Source organism: Neophocaena asiaeorientalis, unplaced genomic scaffold, assembly GCF_003031525.2.
Source record: "Neophocaena asiaeorientalis asiaeorientalis breed wild unplaced genomic scaffold, Neophocaena_asiaeorientalis_V1.1 scaffold629, whole genome shotgun sequence".
In the NCBI taxonomy this organism is placed as follows: domain Eukaryota; kingdom Metazoa; phylum Chordata; class Mammalia; order Artiodactyla; family Phocoenidae; genus Neophocaena; species Neophocaena asiaeorientalis.
The window spans coordinates 947,658-965,212 of record NW_020175468.1 but is presented as its reverse complement, the minus strand read 5'-3'; positions in this window follow the sequence as shown (position 1 = coordinate 965,212).

Sequence of the window (17,555 nt, the reverse complement as noted above, 5' to 3'; positions counted from 1 at the left end):
TGGGCCTGCACTCCCCACTCCCCCCCACACACCCCCGGGGTTACCCAGTCATTAGTAGGGAGGGCAGAAGCATCTCTAGGCTGGAAGGTCAAGACCCTGCCCTTGAGACACTTGGTGACCAGGCATCTGGAACCTGGGACCATTTACTGAAGTGCTTGCACCTGAAGAAATGTCTCACTGAGCAATAAAATACAAAGAAACTACAAGGGACTAAAAATAACTGCATGCATGGGCAAGTGGGGCAAATTATGAACAACAAGATACAAAAAGACCAAAACCCAACTGCCACTTCTGAGGTGCGGGGAGCAAAAGCAGGGTCCTGCGCATGATCCCTGCACACGGCACCACCAAGGGGGTGGGCGGACCACCTGAGCTACACCTCAGGCCCGACCCACCCATCTGCCCCTACCCTCACCCCCTTTAAGGGACCAGCTCGCTCCCCTAGAGAGTGAGCAAGGGCACCTTTCTGCAGCACAATAAAGCCCAATAAAGCCTTACCTGAATTTCTCATCTGGCCTCTCATCAATTTCTCTTTTTTCTTGTTAACGATCTTTATTTATTTATTTATTTATTTTGGCTGCATTGGGTCTTCGTCGCTGCACGCGGGCTTTCTCTAGTTGCGGCGAGCGGGGGCTACTCTTTGTTGCCATGCGCGGGCTTCTCATTGCGGTGGCTTCTCTTGTTGCGGAGCATGAGCTCTAGGTGCATGGGCTTCAGTAGTTGTGGCACGTGGGCTCAGTAGTTGTGGCTTGCAGGCTCAGTAGTCGTGGCGCACGGGCTTAGTTGCTCCACGGTACGTGGGATCTTCCTGGACTAGGGATCAAATCCATGTTCCCCGCTTGGCGGGCAGATTCTTAACCATTGAGCCACCAGGGAAGTCCCTCATCAATTTCTATTGATTAAAGGGTCTAAGGACCTGGGTCTACAACACCCTGGTATTACCTCATTCTCTCACCCCATGTTCTGATTCATCTATCAGGAATGGGAGCACAGACACAATCAGTGAGCGGGAAGGAAGCTGCATCTAGAAGCTGCAGCGCATGGACGGAAGGACTGGACGGAAGGATGCTGATTGAACAGAAAAGGAAGTTTCCCCATAGCATTGTTACCAAACGCAAGTTCATGTGCCCGATGCACAGTGAAGACAAACAAACCCGAAAGTCAGCGTTTGGAGAAAGGTTTATTCCAGGGCCACGCAGGGCGACGGGTGAATCATGCTTAGAAAAACCTGAACTCCACGATAACCTGTGTCCCCTGCATCGGCAGGCGGACTCTCAACCACTGCGCCACCAAGGAAGCCGTCAGCAAAGCATTTTTAAAGGCCAGGTGAGTGAGGGGTGTCCCAGGGTGTGTGATCAGCTCGTGCGCAATTCTCTAATTGGTTGATGGTGATCAATATTTAGGCGCCAGAAGCTCCGGGGGCTACACGCTCCTGATCGTCAAGTAGTTAATTTCTCCCATTTGGTGGTGGTCTTTAGCAACCGAAAAACTCAGGAAATATACATGAGATACTATTGTCAGCGTACTTCAGAGAAGAGCTACAGCAGGGGGTATGGGGGAGGGGTCTTTCCCAGGAAGGTCCCATAGGGTCCTGCTCGGTTGCAACATCTCTGGGGAAGGAAGAGGCGGGACTGGACATCCTCAGAGCTCAATACTTGGTGAGAGCCTGCCTGAGAACAAGGCCAGCAAAGCTACAGGGTTAATGATTCTTTTTTCTTTTTTTGGCTGCGCTGCATGGCATGCGGGATCTTAGTTTCCCCTCTCCCCCCACCCCCTCCCACTCCCACCCTTGCATGGAACTTAGATCCCTAACCAGGGATCAAACCCATGCCCCCTTCAGTGGAAGCACGGAGTCTTAACCACTGGACTGCCAGGGAAGTCCCAACAATTTCTTTTTAAAAAAGGAGTTTGGTGACACTGACCAAGTCCCGAAACCCTCAGTGGCCTCAGCCCCTGAAGCTGCCCCAAACCTCCCCGTGAGACTTGCTTTCAATTTCCCAGTTCACAGCCCTTCTGTGGACTCTTGGGAAACACGCTGACCTATGTTCATAGTTTTTAGCAACCCCTTCTCTGATGCCCATTAATACAAAATAAAAATGACCAAAACCTGCCATAGAAATAAACAAAGACCAATGTCTTAGTTCAGGCTGCCATAATGAAGTGCTGGGGGGCTTAAACAAAAGGAAGCTATTTATCACAGTCCTGGAGGCTGGAAAGTCCAAGATCAAGGGGGAGGCTGATTCGGTTCCCTGGTGAGGAAGACCCATTTCCTGGCTTGCAGGTGGCCACCCTCTCACTGTGCCCTCCTGCAGCAGGAAGAGAGAGATTGAGAGAGCAAGCACCGCTCATTCTTCTGATTATAAGGACACTAATTTCGTCATGGGGGCTCTACCCTCATGGCCTCATTTAATCCTATTTACCTCCCAAAGGCCCTACCTCCAAATACCATCACTTCATGGGTTAGGGCTCCAACATACAGATTTGGGTGGGGAAACAAACATTCAGTCCAAAACAACCGACCAAAGGAGAACAAGCAGGGACTACTTAGAGCTTGCTGTTGTAACCGGAAGTGGGGTCCGGCTGCTCGCCCCTCAAAAGCCAATAAAGAGGCAAGGTTGGTGGAAAGGAAAGTTTGCTTTATTTTTGATGCTGGTGGGGAGGACACCTGTCCAAAGGCCAACTCCCTGCCTCTGACAATCAGGGAGTGAGAGCTTTTATATACAGAGGGAGGGGGCTACATGCAGAAACAGCACTGTCAGCTCGGACAGTCATCTTGAAATTGGTCATCGGTGGTCTGACCGGCATCGTCTTAATTGTTTTAGGTAAAGTTAATCTTCAGTTCCAGGGTCGGTTTGTTCCCATTTCTCTGAGGCCAGTTCTCGGAATTGTGGCAGCTCAGGTCATGGCTACACGCTGGTCATCATGTAGTTCACTTCTTCCACCTGGTGGGGCTTTCAGTATCTGTAAGAAAGCTCCCAGGATATGGCTCAGAATGTTACCTGTAGTCCTTCAGGAGGAACTAAAGGTCCTTGGCTGTACTTAATGACTAAACTATTATTATTTGGTCTCCTTCGACTGTCTTCCTTTGTTCCTGCATTTTCTCACTTCTCTGAATAAACTTATTATTTGGCTAAAGTTCTTCCACAGACAAAAGGCAGGTGGAGGACATGGCGGGCATAAACCATAGGGTCCTGCCTCATTTCAAGCAGGGGCTACTTACCCAGAGCTTGCTGTGACAAGGGAGTCGGCCACCAGCAAGTATGTTCTGGCGGACACTCAAAGGCAGACAGAGGAGTGGGGAAGATTCATAGAGGAGAAAAGAGAAGCCTTCAGGTGTGCTCTGATTGGGGCTGTGGACCTGGGACGCTGAGTAGAAGTGGCGCATGCTATGTGATCGGTTGGGGGTACATATTTGGCTTGCTGTGATTATTTCTAAATTGGGAGCAGGGATAAAAACTAGGGAAGCTGCCATCAAGTCCTGTCCATTTGGGGCTGATACAGGGGTTGTTGTTTAGCTTCCTGAAAGGTTGCCAGAGATACGGTCTGAGTTTCTACAAGTCTGACTTGTTGATAGCAGGCCGGCCCCATGGGCTGGTTTCTGTAGATGATGGGTTGGTTTCCTGGACTTGGTGCTGCCCATTGTGGGTTAAGGTTCTATTCTGACCTATGGTCTGAGGTCATCCATTGGTATATTCAGACTCTCACAGTGTTGTAGAACATACTCCACATTCAAGAAGAGCGGCAACATCATCTCAGGGAAAGGACCTACACGCTTCTGTTTTCAAAACAAATCAGTTACCTTCTTGAATGTCTAAACAGAAGACGCAGGACTAATCTGGTAGTTGAGCTAAAGAACAGGCTAAAATTTCTCCGCCTGGGCTTCCCTGGTGGTGCAGTGGTGAAGAACCTGCCTGCCAATGTAGGGGACACATGTTCGAGCCCTGGTCCAGGAAGATCCCACGTGCCGCAGAGCAACTAAGCCTGTGTGCCACAACTATCGAGCCTGCACTCTAGAGGCTGCAAGACACAACTACTGAGCCCGTGTGCCACAACTACTGAAGCCCGTGCGGCTAGAGTCCGTGCTCCGCAGCAAGAGAAGCCACCACAATAAGCCCACGCACTGCAACGAAGAGTAGCCCCTGCTCACCGCAACTAGAGAAAAGCCTGCACGCAGCAATGAAGACCCAACACAGCCAAAAATAAATAAATATATATATATTTTTTTGCGGTACGCGGGCCTCTCACTGTTGTGGCTTCTCCCGTTGCGCAGGCTCAGCGGCCGTGGCTCACGGGCCCAGCCGCTCCGTGGCATGTGGGATCTTCCTGGACCGGGGCACAAACCCGTGTCCCCTGCATCGGCAGGCGGACTCTCAACCACTGCGCCACTAGGGAAGCCCTAAATAAATAAATTTAAAAAAATTTCTCTGCCTAATTAAATTATGTGAAGCCTAAGATTATGGCTTAGGGAAAAAAGGCTGGGCAGCATTGATCTCAGTGGCAATGGATGGTGGGGAGAGGAGCTCATCTTCTTTCACGAGAGATGAGGTCCCAGCAGCATGGTGACAGGAGACTCACAGCTGGTATGGGGCTTCATGGCGTGGAGATGGACAGTGGGGATTAATATCCCATTTAAGTTGCTTCCTTTTTTGTGGGGTCATTCCCTGCTGCAGTCCCCAAACTTTAAGTACGTTACACATAATCCCATTGGATTCATAGTGCTGGAGAATGCAAGAAAGAAGTTCCCATATTGGGAGAAAGGACATGGCTGCAGATGGTAATTAGAAGAATGACGTCATCCATAGAAATCCTCTCAAATAAGATGCAGGGCTGGCAGTCTTGCATTTCCTGTACTTTTTTGGCATGGGAACTTCAGTTATATTCTCCCGATATTAAAATCCTGGAGGGGGGCTTCCCTGGTGGCGCAGTGGTTGAGAGTCCGCCTGCCGATGCAGGGGACACGGGTTCGTGCCCCGGTCCGGGAAGATCCCACGTGCCGCGGAGCGGCTGGGCCCGTGAGCCATGGCCGCTGAGCCTGCACGTCCGGAGCCTGTGCTCCGCAACGGGAGAGGCCACAACAGTGAGAGGCCCGCGTACCGCAAAAAAAAAAAAAAAAATTATAAATAAATAAATAAATAATAAAATCCTGGAGGGCTGCAAGATTTGGAGGACCTCGTTTCGTACCATGCATGATGTTAAAATCCCTGAGGATATCGATCTGTAATACGACAATTTGGACATAATTGAAGGAGGACAGAAGGAGAACCAAGAACAAAGGCGTAAGCACTGTCTGAGGACATGGCATGATGTAGTGAAGTTAAAGAGTGGGGAGGAAATTATGCAGGGCTCCATTTAGCAAGGATGTCAACCATGGGAAAGATGACATCCACACTCGAGCAGCAGTGACTCCAGGGCCGAGGAAAAAACGGGGCACCTCTGAAGACCTGGCTCTGAGTTGGCTTCTGGTGAACAGTCAAGGTCTATCTCATATTTGTGTTTCATTTGGCTGAAACAGTTTGGAAATATTTTAACTAAAAAACGTAGAATATTTAAACATTGGGAAATATCTCACCATAACATGAAAGCCTTCTTGAAAAAATCGGAAGGTCTGATATTCTCACAGAGTAGCCATCAGCCGAGGCTGAACAATAAATGATCTCCTTTACTTTGCTATACTCCCCAGCATGCACTATTGCATCCCTCCACTAAAGCCAAATCCAGGTACCATTTGTCAGAACACGTGCCCAGTTGTCTTCCTTACACTAGTCTACTTCACTCATTTACCATAGCTGTCTTGTCCACGTAGAGATTTGATCTGGGAGGCCCTGAACCTACCAAACAAAAATCCCACAAGCTGTAAGGTGTCTCTAACTGGACTTAGCCAAGGTCAAGCGCTCCTTGAGAAAGGGGAAGAAACCAAAGTTCAAGGGCTCCCCCTGCTGGATTTGAGGAACTTAACATTTTTAACATATTTCAGAGGTTAAGTTTAGGGAAACCATGTTCCCAACGTGCAGATGTGATAGGCCCAGCCTCCAACAAAAATATGACACACGCGCAGAAAGAGAACAAAAATGACATAGCAAGAGGGCTTCGGTTTCAGTCCTAACATTAAAATTGTTTGGAAGTTGTCCATCTCATTCTTACAATGAGAAAAATGTGAACAAACTGGGAATCAATGATTTTTCTCAGACCCATCAGAGAACTGAGATCACAGAGCAAGCCACCACCCTAAAATCTAGAGAGACTGGAAAATCCAGAAAGTTACAACTGAGATCTTTCTCTTCACTTTCTGCTCAGCTTTGCTGTGAACCTAAAACTGCTGTAAAAAACTGTCTATTGGGCTTCCCTGGTGGTGCAGTGGTTGAGAGTCCGCCTGCCGATGCAGGGGACACGGGTTCATTCCCCGGTCCGGGAAGATCCCACATGCCGCGGAGCAGCTGGGCCCGTGAGCCATGGCTGCTGGGCCTGCGCGTCCGGAGGCTGTGCTCCGCAACGGGAGAGGCCACAACAGTGAGAGGCCCGTGTACCACAAAAAAACAACAGCAACAACAAAAAACAAAAAACTGTCTATTATAACACCACCACTACTACAGTCTAAAGAGACAAACCAAGCATCTGAACAAGACCCTGAAATGACCCAGATGTTGAAATTATCACACAGGGAATTTAAAATAGCCATGATTGCTATGTTAAAAGTTCTAAAAGAAAAAAAAACTAGACAGCATGCAAAAACAGATGGTAATGCAGCAGAGAGATGGAAGCTCTCAGATAGAATCAAAATGAAATGCTAGGAATCAAAAACACCATTAACAGAAATGAAGAATTCCTGGTCTGTCTGACTGACAGCAAACTAACGCCTCCCCTGCAACACTGAGATGTGGGTCCAGGAGAGAAAATCCCTCAGCTCGTCGGGTCCTGGCTTGGGGAAGTATTGACTTTTATAAAATATTGAATATTCTAATTCATGAGCACGCTATATCTCTTATTTAGGGTTTCTTTAATTTCTCTCAGCAACATTTTCCAGTCTTCAGAGTAACAGTCTTGAAACTATTTGTTAGTTTTACTTTTAGATATATTGTGGATTTTCATTCTTTTTAAAAAGATATTGTATTTTTAATTTAATTTTCTGCTGTTGCTAATATGGATATAGAAGTTATTTCTGTGTATTGATTTTGGTTACAGCTACTCTGCTAAATTACCTACTAATTCCAATAGTTCGCTCGTATATTTTGTTTGTTTGTTTTTCTTTTTGGTTTTTGGCCACGGCACGCAGCTTGAGGGATCTTAGTTCCCTGACCAGACACTGAACCCGGGCCCATGGCCGTGAAAGCTCAGAGTGCTAACCACTGGACCGCCAGGGAGTTCCCTCACTTGCGTATTTTGTGTTTTCTCTGTACACTGTCTTGCCATTGGAAACAATGATGTTTTGCTTCTCTCTTTCCAATCACTATGCCTTTTATTCCTTTTCCTGTTTCATTGCACCCTCTAGTAATTTCATTACAATGTTGAATAGAAGTGGTTGGAATAGACATCCTTGTCTTTTTCTTGACCTTAGAGTAAACGTGTTCAGTATTTCACTATTTAATATAACTGAAAGCCCATGTTACGTAAGTACAGTGAATCCAGGGCTACTCACCAAAAAAAAAAAAAAATTCTAGATCATAGTTTGTATTTAGTTTACATACACGTTTTAAAAACTGTTTTAATTCATCAGTAACCGTTTAACACTTGGAGATATCTCGCAACAGTCTGAATGGCTAACGTCTCTTGAAAAATTTAAATATCCGGCATTCCCATGCTACAGAAATCAGCTGGGGCTGAGCGGGAGCTGCCCCGTTTTATTTTGCCGCATTCTCCCCTGCTGTGGTCTCCCCTGCACGGAGGCCAGAGTTCAGGTACCATTTGTCAGTATACTTGTCCTGTTGTTTTTCTAACCCCAGGCCTCCTGCACTCACTTTTTTAATATATATTTTTAAATTTATTTATTTTCTTCCCACTGCGTCTGGTCTTCGTTGCGGCCCGCGGGCTTCTCTCTAGTTGTGGCTTTTGGGTTTTCTCTCTCTAGTTGTGGTGCCCGGGCCCCAGAGCTCATGGGCTCTGCAGTTTTTGCGGCACGCAGGCACGCGGGCTCGCGGACTCTCTCGTTGAAGGCGTGTGAGCTCAGTAGATGTGGTGCGCGGGCTTAGTTTCCCCGTGGCATGTGGGATCTTCGTTCCCTGACCAGGGATCGAACCAGCATCCCCAGCACTGGAAGGAGGATTCTTTACCGCTGGACCACGAAGGAAGTCCCTGCACTCACTTTTATACCTGTTTTTCTACTGTAGGGACTTAATTTTGTATCTCCTGGGAAAATAGATGCACTGACCCATGAAACAAAAGTTCCTCCATCCAGAGGCTTACTCTCTAACTTCATTCCTCAAGAGTGGATTTGCTCAAGCTGAGGTAGGAAAACAATCAAAGTCTAAGACCGCCCCCTGCTGGGCAAGGCTCACTCAGCAAGCTTGACTGGTAAATTCAAGGAGAGACCAAGATCTCCAATTTCTTCCAAAACACTTTTGACAAAATTCTTTAGAAATTTATTTTATTGAGGTATAGTTGATTTACAATGTTGTGTTAATTTCTACTGTACAGCAAAGTGATTCAGTTATACATATATATACATTCTGTTTCCTATTCTTTTCCATTATGGTTTATTACAGGATACTGAATATAATTCCCTGTGCTATACAGTAGGACCTTGTTGGTTATCCATTCTGTACATAAGAGTTTGCATCTGCTACTCCCAAACTCCTGATTCATCTTTCCCCCACCCTCTCTCCACCTTTTACAAATAATAAAATATAAAAGGAATATAGCATGAAAAAATTAGAGAGTATTTTAATCGATTAACTGTATCAAACAAAAAATGGTAGGCTGTAACAGCTTCCCACTTATTGGAAATTAAAGAAAATTTTCTTTTTAGATATAAGCAATGATAAGACACCAAAATCAAAACAGAACTAGAGAAAAAAAAAACAGAACCAGAAAACCTAGGGGAAATAATTAAGGAAAAACAATGACAATTAAAAATTAAAATGGACTTAGGAGAATAAAATACAGTATTTGGCACACAGAAAATAAAAACCAGTGACGTAGACTCCAGGGTTGGGACAATCACACAGGATGCGGGGGAACGAGCCAAGTGTGAAAATGATGAGAAGACAGGGGCTAGCTCTGGAGGAACATAATTACTCAGAGAACTCTTTGTTCAATTCATTGTTAGTAACTAGAAAATTGGGGATAAATGGAAGATTTTTCAGGAACATGTAAATTTCAAAGATTCTCCAGAAGAGATGAACATATTAAATAAATTAGTAACTATAAGATGAACTGACAGAATCATTAGATTATTTCAAACTATCTACAAACAGGCAATTCTGATTCAAGGTAAACTAAAGATAAAAATGAAAAGTTGGGGACTTCCCGGGCGGTCCAGTGCTTAAGAGCCTGTGCTTCCACTGCAGAGGGCGCCAATTCCAGCCCTGGTCGGGGAACTAAGCTCCCACATGCTGCAAGGCACAGCCAAGAAAAGAAAGAAAGAAAGGATGAAAGAAAGAAAGAAAGAGAGAATGAGACAGAGAGAGAGTGAGAGAGAGAGAGGGCGAGAGGGAGGGAGGAAGGAAGGAAGAAAGAAAGAAAAAAGAGAGAAAGAAAGAGAGCAAGAGCGAGGGAGGGAGGGAGGGAGGGAGGAAGAAAGAAAAAAGAAAGAAAGGTTTCCCAATGATCTGTATAGAGCCAGCATCATGAAATATAAAAACCTAATATGGTAACATGAAAAGCGTTAACTACAGATGAATCTCCCTTTTGAAGATTGATGGGGAAATTCCAAAATAGATAACTAGCAATAGAAAACTCCAGTAAATTAAAAATATATACCATGGGGAGTTCCCTGGTGGCCTAGTGGTTAGAATTCCAGGCTTTCACTGCAGAGGCCCAGGTTCAGTGCCTGGTCAGGGAACTGAAATCCCGCAAGCCGTGGGATCACACACACACACACACACACACACACACACACATATATATATATATATAAATCATGGCCAAATGGATATTACTTAGGAATACTGACATGACTGAATATTCGAATATCTATTAAAATAAATTTTCATTTAAATAGATCAAAGAAGACTATGCATATCACTGTGTTACATGCTGAAAGGGAGCTATTAAAACTCAGGTATCATTTACAACAAAAATCCCCTTATATGGAATTATTTTCTTAATCTAGAATTCTATTTACCTACCTACCTATCAAGTCACATAAAACCAAAAACAAGCTAAATGCTTCTATGTAAAACACTGTATTGACCTACCCTGGGATTTCTCTTTTCAGTCTTTACTCATTTCCAAAGCAACCTCATCTAGTCCGAAGGCTTTAAATACTATCAAATATTGACAACTCCCAAATGTATATCTAGGTATATCTTCATCCTAGCCCTCTTTGCAGAACTCCAGACTCATAAGTTTTTTTTTTTTTTGGGGGGGCTATGTCGGGTCTTCATTGCTACATGCGGGCTTTCTCTAGCTGCAGCGAGTGGGAGCTATGTGGTGCATGGACCTCTCATTGCGGTGGCTTCTCTTTGTTGCAGAGCACAGGCTCTAGGCACATGGGCTTCAGTAGTTGTGGTTCGCAGGCTCTAGAGCGCAGGCTCAGTAGTTGCGGCTCACAGGATTAGTTGGTCCACGGCATGTGGAATCTTCCCAGACCAGGGCTCGAACCCGTGTCCCCTGAATTGGCAGGCGGATTCTTTTTTGGCGGTATACGGGCCTCTCACTGTTGTGGCCTCTCTCGTTGTGGAGCACAGGCTCCAGACGCGCAGGCTCAGCGGCCATGGCTCACGGGCCCAGCCGCTCCGCGGCATGTGGGATCTTCCCGGACCGGGGCACGAACCCGTGTCCCCTGCATCGGCAGGCGGACTCTCAACCACTGCGCCACCAGGGAAGCCCTTTGGCAGGCGGATTCTTAACCACTGGACCTCCAGGGAAGTTCCTGTAGATGTATTTCTGATGTATTTGTGGAGGGAGGTGAGCTCTACATCCTACTACTCTGTCATCTTGATTCTCCCCCCACTTCTCTTCCTCTTCTGATCAGTAGAGCTCAGGTGTGGCAGAGCAAGGTAGATACCTGTGCAGAGAGGTGACCTGAAATGCAGTGTCTCAAGCAGAGTGAGGAGAGTGTCTACCCAAGAACGTCAGAGAGAAATGTCAGAACCTCACCTAGGCGAGGAGAGCATTTGCGTTGAGAGCGTCAGGGTTGGGTGGGGACATCCCAGTAGGGGAAGGGAAGCCAAGCAGGATAAGGACCACCGCACTGGGAAGGAATAGTGGCTGAGATGGGGAACTAGTTACACTCAGAGGAACTAATCAAGGGAATTCCCTGGTGGTCCAGTGGTTAGGACTCCAAGCTTTCACTGCAGGGAGCACAGGTTCAACCCCTGGTCGGGGAACTAAGATCCCACATGCCATGCGGCAGCCAAAAAAAGAAAAAGAAAAAAAAAAAAGAGGAACTAATCAAATAAGTAAACACATTATGGCTAAGGGGAACAGATTTCTCTTTCTCAGAGAAGGGATTTACACATATGGGAAGGCAGAAAACCAGAATGACCCAAGTGGTATTGGGTTGGAACTAGAGATAAAGGAGTGAACTCATGAATTTCAATATGTGTTTTATGAATAGATTAATGAATGTGTGCAGACGAGAGACTATTTCCAACTAAGTCAGGAACGAGACAATAAGCTCCCACTGACTGTCACAATTATTATTTAACATTCTAACCGTGGGGTTCTTGGTTGTGAAGGAAACCAATTTGGGTTAACTTAAGCAAAAAGGGAATTCATTCATAGGACATTGGGCAGCTGACAGATAGGATGAGAAAGCTTTAGTTCCAAGTTTAGAAAATGGGTCAAAACCCAAGGAAACGATGGAAGGAGAATCATCGCCAAGTTTGCCGAGGGACAGCCTCGTTCAGTGCCAAGGCCGTCAGAGGGAGCACAGGACCCTTCATGATGTCTCTATAAACTCTCAGTTCATTCAGACACGTGTACACTAGGTTTCAGGGAAAGCAAGTATCTAGCCTTCAAGTCCTTGGTGGTGGGAAGTAGAACCTCCCCCAACGATGGAATTCCCAAACAGAGAAATATAGTTCACTGCTCAGTGCAAACTATATTTGCACACCTTCGTTGTTCTGAGAGAGCTAGCTAAATGCAATTATAAAACAGAAGCAAATAAGAGGTTTAAATACTGGGAAGGATGTATCCTTATTTGCAATTAGTGTGATTATATACCTAGAACATTCAAAAAGTAACTGGAAATCTATTAGAAGCATATGATGACACATTAAGGTGTCAAGTTATACCACAGTTTTTCAACTTTAACACTATTGATATTTGAAACTGGACAATCCCTTGTTCTAGTGGGGGGGGAGAGGGAAAATGTCCTGTAGGATATTTTGCAGCATCTCTGTCCTCCACTCACTAGATGCCAGTAGCATCCCTCTCCCCCACTCAGTAAGGACAAGCAAAAATGACTCCAGACTTTGACAAACGTCCCCGGAGGGAGAACAAAATCACTCCCATTTGCATCCAATTAATGAATTTATAAAAGCCAATAACTTTCATCCATTAAGAAAGGACCAATGGAAAATTATTTTTGTTCTATCCAGAGTGACATTGTGTATGGTGTGAGATAGGGATCTAATTTTACTTGTTGTTTCTTTATCAGATCTTGATTAGTGTATATAGCTTATATCTTGCCAAGTCAAAGAACTTGATAATGAGTTCTGTTTTTCTGTAAATTCTCTTGGGTTTTCTACGTAGGGGATCCTATCATCTGTAAAAGATGACAATCTTGTATTTTCATTTCTCACTTTTACACTGCTTTTTTCAATTTCCTGTCTAGCTTCCTTCCCTGGTACTTCAGGAGCAATTATAATTGTGTTAATAGAGAGACTCTGCCCCAGTGTTCATAGTAGGACTATTTACAATAGCCAACAAGTGGAAGCAACATAAGTGTCCATCGACAGATAAATGGACAAAGATGTGGTACACACACACACACACACACACACACACACACACACACACACACTGGAATACTACTCAGGCATAAAAAAGAATGAAATAATGCCATTTGCAGCAACATGGATGGACCTAGAGATTATCATACTAAGTGAAGTAAGTCAGACAGAGACAAACATTATATAATATCACTTACAGGTGGAATCTAAAAAAGTGATACAAATGGATTTATTTACAAAACGGAAAGAGACCCATAGACATAGAAAACAAACTCATAGTTACCAAAGGGGAAAGGGGAGGGATAAATTAGGGGGTTGGGATTAACACATACACACCCCTACATATAAACTTGATAAACAACAGGGACCTACTGTATAGCACGGGGAACTGAATTCAATATTTTGTGATAACCTATGAGGGAAAAGATATAATTGAATCACTGTGCTGTACACCTGAAACTAACACGACATTGTAAATTGACTATACTTCAATAAAATTTAAAAAATAAAAATAGGGGCTTCCCTGGTGGCGCAGTGGTTGAGAGTCCGCCTGCCGATGCAGGGGACACAGGTTCGTGCCCTGGTCCAGGAGGATCCCACATGCCGCGGAGCGGCTGGGCCCATGAGCCATGGCCGCTGAGCCTGCACGTCAGTGAGCCTGTGCTCCGCAATGGGACAGGCCACAACGGTGAGAAGCCCGCGTACCGCAGAAAAATATATAATAATAATAATAAAAAATAGGGACTTCCCTGGCGGTCCAGTGCTTAAGACTCCGCATTCCCAGTGCAGGGGACACAGGTTCAAATCCCTGGTCAGGGAACTAAGACCCCACATGCCGCATGGCACAGCCAAAAAAATGAAATAAAATAAAGTAAATTTAAACAAATTTTAAAAATAAAATAAAATAAAACTTTTTCAAAAGATGAAAAATAAAATCTTAGATTCTAATCAGCTCTGTTGGGGGATCACAAATGAATGAATGCTCTGTTCAGCCCGTATTGGGTCACATGCCCAAGCTATGTGTTTTGGGGGAGGGAGGAAGGGCGTTTTGCTAGAATATTCTTGTTAGAGTCACCTGGAGTGGGTGTCTCACAGGAAAGACAGGCTCTATTACCAGAGGAAGGGGAAGTGGATGGCTTGAAAAGACGGTACCCACTCCCACTCCAGTCTCCTTGAACCTCAGAACCACCTTCCCTCCGTTTTGCTGAGATGTGTAGAGTGGAGTGGCTGAAGGCTTTCACCAGATGACTAGAAGGCACGGCCCTAACGGGAAAGAGTTAGGCTGTGCAGAAACCCTCCCTCAAAAATCACACCAACCCCCCAAGCCAGGAAAGGGTTAATAGTAGGAGTAAGATCTGTCATCTTCGTCCCACCCACCACCACCACACACACCAAGGAAAGGTGGCCCTGTCCCCAATTCCTGCAAGTCCACCAGGGCAAACTGCCACTTGGGATTATTTAATGGCACGATGGGAGTATCTGTTGCGTTTGGATCCTCTGGTATTTTTGTGCTCTGCCAGTCTGAGGATTACCGCACCTGCGGGGATTAAGTGGTGCTGCAGGGGATTGTCTTGAGTTTGGAGTTTAACCCTCACATGGCAGCACTCTCTGACAGTGCTGTAGGATGATGTCCGGTTGGGGGTTGATTCCTCCCGCGGAAGGATACTCTGCTACTTGGAAGTTTTTCATAACCTGGTGCCCCCTTTTCTACAGCATTAATAAATGAGTCCTTGATCCAGACCTACTTCAGGGCAGGTTGAAATGTCTTTCTGGCTAACAGTTCCTGTTCCAGGAATTTGGGGATGGCCTTATGAAGGGTGGGGTGTTTCTATTTTCCATTGGCTTGCTGTTCTGAAGGATAATAGGAAAGGTGGAACTTGTGTCTCAGGAGTTGATGGGAATGGTGGTCTACCTGTATCTTAAGGGGATGGGAATTATGGATGTTGGGTACCAAGGTCTGACAAGAACTGTAGTACTTGTGTGCAAATGTCAGATGGGAGTGGTGGATCCCGAGGCTCAGGGGCTGATGGGAAGGAATGGTGAATCCTGAGTCCCAGGGGTTTATGGGAATAGTGATCCTGAGTCTCAGGGGCTGATGGGAATAGTGGATCCTGAGTCTCAGGGGCTGATGGGAAAGATGGATCCTGAGTCTCAGGGATTTGTGGGAATTGCAGTAGCTAAGTCTTAGGTGCCAAGGGATTTGTGAACCCTGTATATCAAAGAATGATGGAAACAGTGGTTCCTGTGAGTCACTAACCAATGGTAATGGAGGCCTTATGTTTCAGGAACTAATGGGAATTATGTTCTTTCATCCCAGAGGCTTAAGCAAGTCCCAGACTAATCCATAAACCATTTGCTTTTCATCGAGCCCTCCATTCATTCATTTAGCAAACATTTTCCTGAGTCTCTACTCTGAGCCACATCCTATGCTGAGTGATACTGAGAACAGAGATGACTCAGACCTCAATGGTGCCCTCATTGAATTCTCAGAAACAGACCCAGACATCGAGAATTACAGCAAAATGGCGGAGGGCGGGGTGGGGGGACCACTTCCCTGGCAGTCCAGTGGTGAAGACACTGCATTTCCATTGCAGGGGGCGGGGGTTCGATTCCTGGCAGGGGAACTAAGATCCCACATGCTACATGGTGCAGCCAAAAAAAAAAAAAAGAGAGAGAGAGAGAGAGAGAAAAAAAAAAAAAATACAATGGGATCAGGGCCAGTACCAGGAGACAGCAGGGTGACGTGGTTACTATCCTGACCTGACTGCAGGGTATCTGGGGTGAGTGTAGACTAACAGTAATTCTGGATACCAAATCAAGGTACAGGGTGTGACAAAAGGTCCTTTTATCAAACGTGAATTTGTGTGCTTGACAAGTCCAACCTGTGCTGGAGAGCAATCCCAGGTGAGCTGCACATTTTCCCAGAGGCAGCCCATCTCCAAAGAAAGGGCATAGAACTTGGAGCCAGAGAGGCGTGGGTTCGAATCCTAGCTCTGCCATTCACTTTGTGAGCTTGGGTAACTCACTATTCAGAACTCAGTTCCCTCATCCTTACATGAAGATAAAACAGTTCCTAAAAATAAGACTGCTGTGTTAACTGAATGACATAACGTATAACAAATACCCAGCCCAGGGCTTGTCCCTAAGTAGACATTCAATAAAAGGTATGGTTGCATCATTATTATTCCTATCATTAGTAATTAATGACAAAATTTAAAGGCCCTAGAAGTATTTATCAAATATCTGGGTTCAGCAGCTTAAGAGCATTGTAAGAAATCAGTTCTTTAAAAAGCCCAGTAATTTGAATATTCATAAGCATTAGTTTCTTTATGTAAAAAAAAAACCTCTCCTAATTGATTGAATAAGTAGGGCTGAATAAATTTATACAATGGAATACTATACAGCCGCTAAAATGAACGAGGTACCTCTATAAGCTGTGTAGATATAGGTACCTCTGTAAGCTGTGTAGATATAGGAGGACCTTCAGGATATAGTGTTAAAAAAAAAAAGCAAAGTATAGAATAATATGATCGCACCTGGGGACAAGGCGGGGTGGTATAATATATGTGTGTAAATGTATAGACTTTCTCTGGAAAGATACACAAGAAACTGGTAAGCATGAGCTGTCCCCAGAGAGAAGTGGGTGGCCAGGGACAGGGCGGGAGGAACCTGCATTTTTCACTGTCTGAGCTCCAGAACACTATACCCACCACATGTCTTCCCTAAATGTCCTCTGGCCTTTAATGTCGACAAGGTCCCAAGCTGCACACAGCATCTTCCCTCTCCTGTCCTCCCTTCTTCCTCTTGCATCTTCCCTCTCCTGTCCTCCCTTCTTCCTCTTGGCTCCCCATCTGGAACAACTCCTGTCCCCTCAGTTTCAGGGCCAGACTTCCGGTTGTTGTATCTTCTTCACCTCTTCCATCACGCCCCTCACATTCTCTGCCCCACCACCTCCTCTGGGTCCCCAGGGTCCCAGCCCCTGATCAAGCGTCCTCCTCCCCAGCCTCCCAGCCTCCAGTAGTCTCTCCCCCTCATCTCGTCCCCCACGGCCCTCAGAGGGGTCTTTCTGACACCCAGCTCTGACCCTGTCCCTCCCCTTGCTCACAGCCCTCCAAGGATCCGCGTCACCCTCACGGGAAAGTTCCCAGCCCGGCCTTCCGAGCGAGGAAGAACCTGGCCCCGCCCACCACCTCGGCCTCCTCTTCCAGGCTCCTGGGCTCCCGTCAGACCTGACTGCCTGCCCTTCCCCCAGAATGGCCCCTGGTTTCCTGCCTTTGGGTCTCCGCTTGAGCTGTGCCCTCTGCCTGGAACGCCCTTACTGCTGTCTCTCTCTCCCTCTCTCTCTCAACAATTCAGATCTAACTTCTCCCAGGTCTTGGAGGTCACAACCACGGCCTTCCCTGGAGGTCCTTTCCTCCCACAGACGCTGGGTCCTCCCTCTGTCAAACCCCGACCGCCCTGGATTGGAACTGTCTCCGTCTGGGTCAGTCTCCTCCGTAAGAC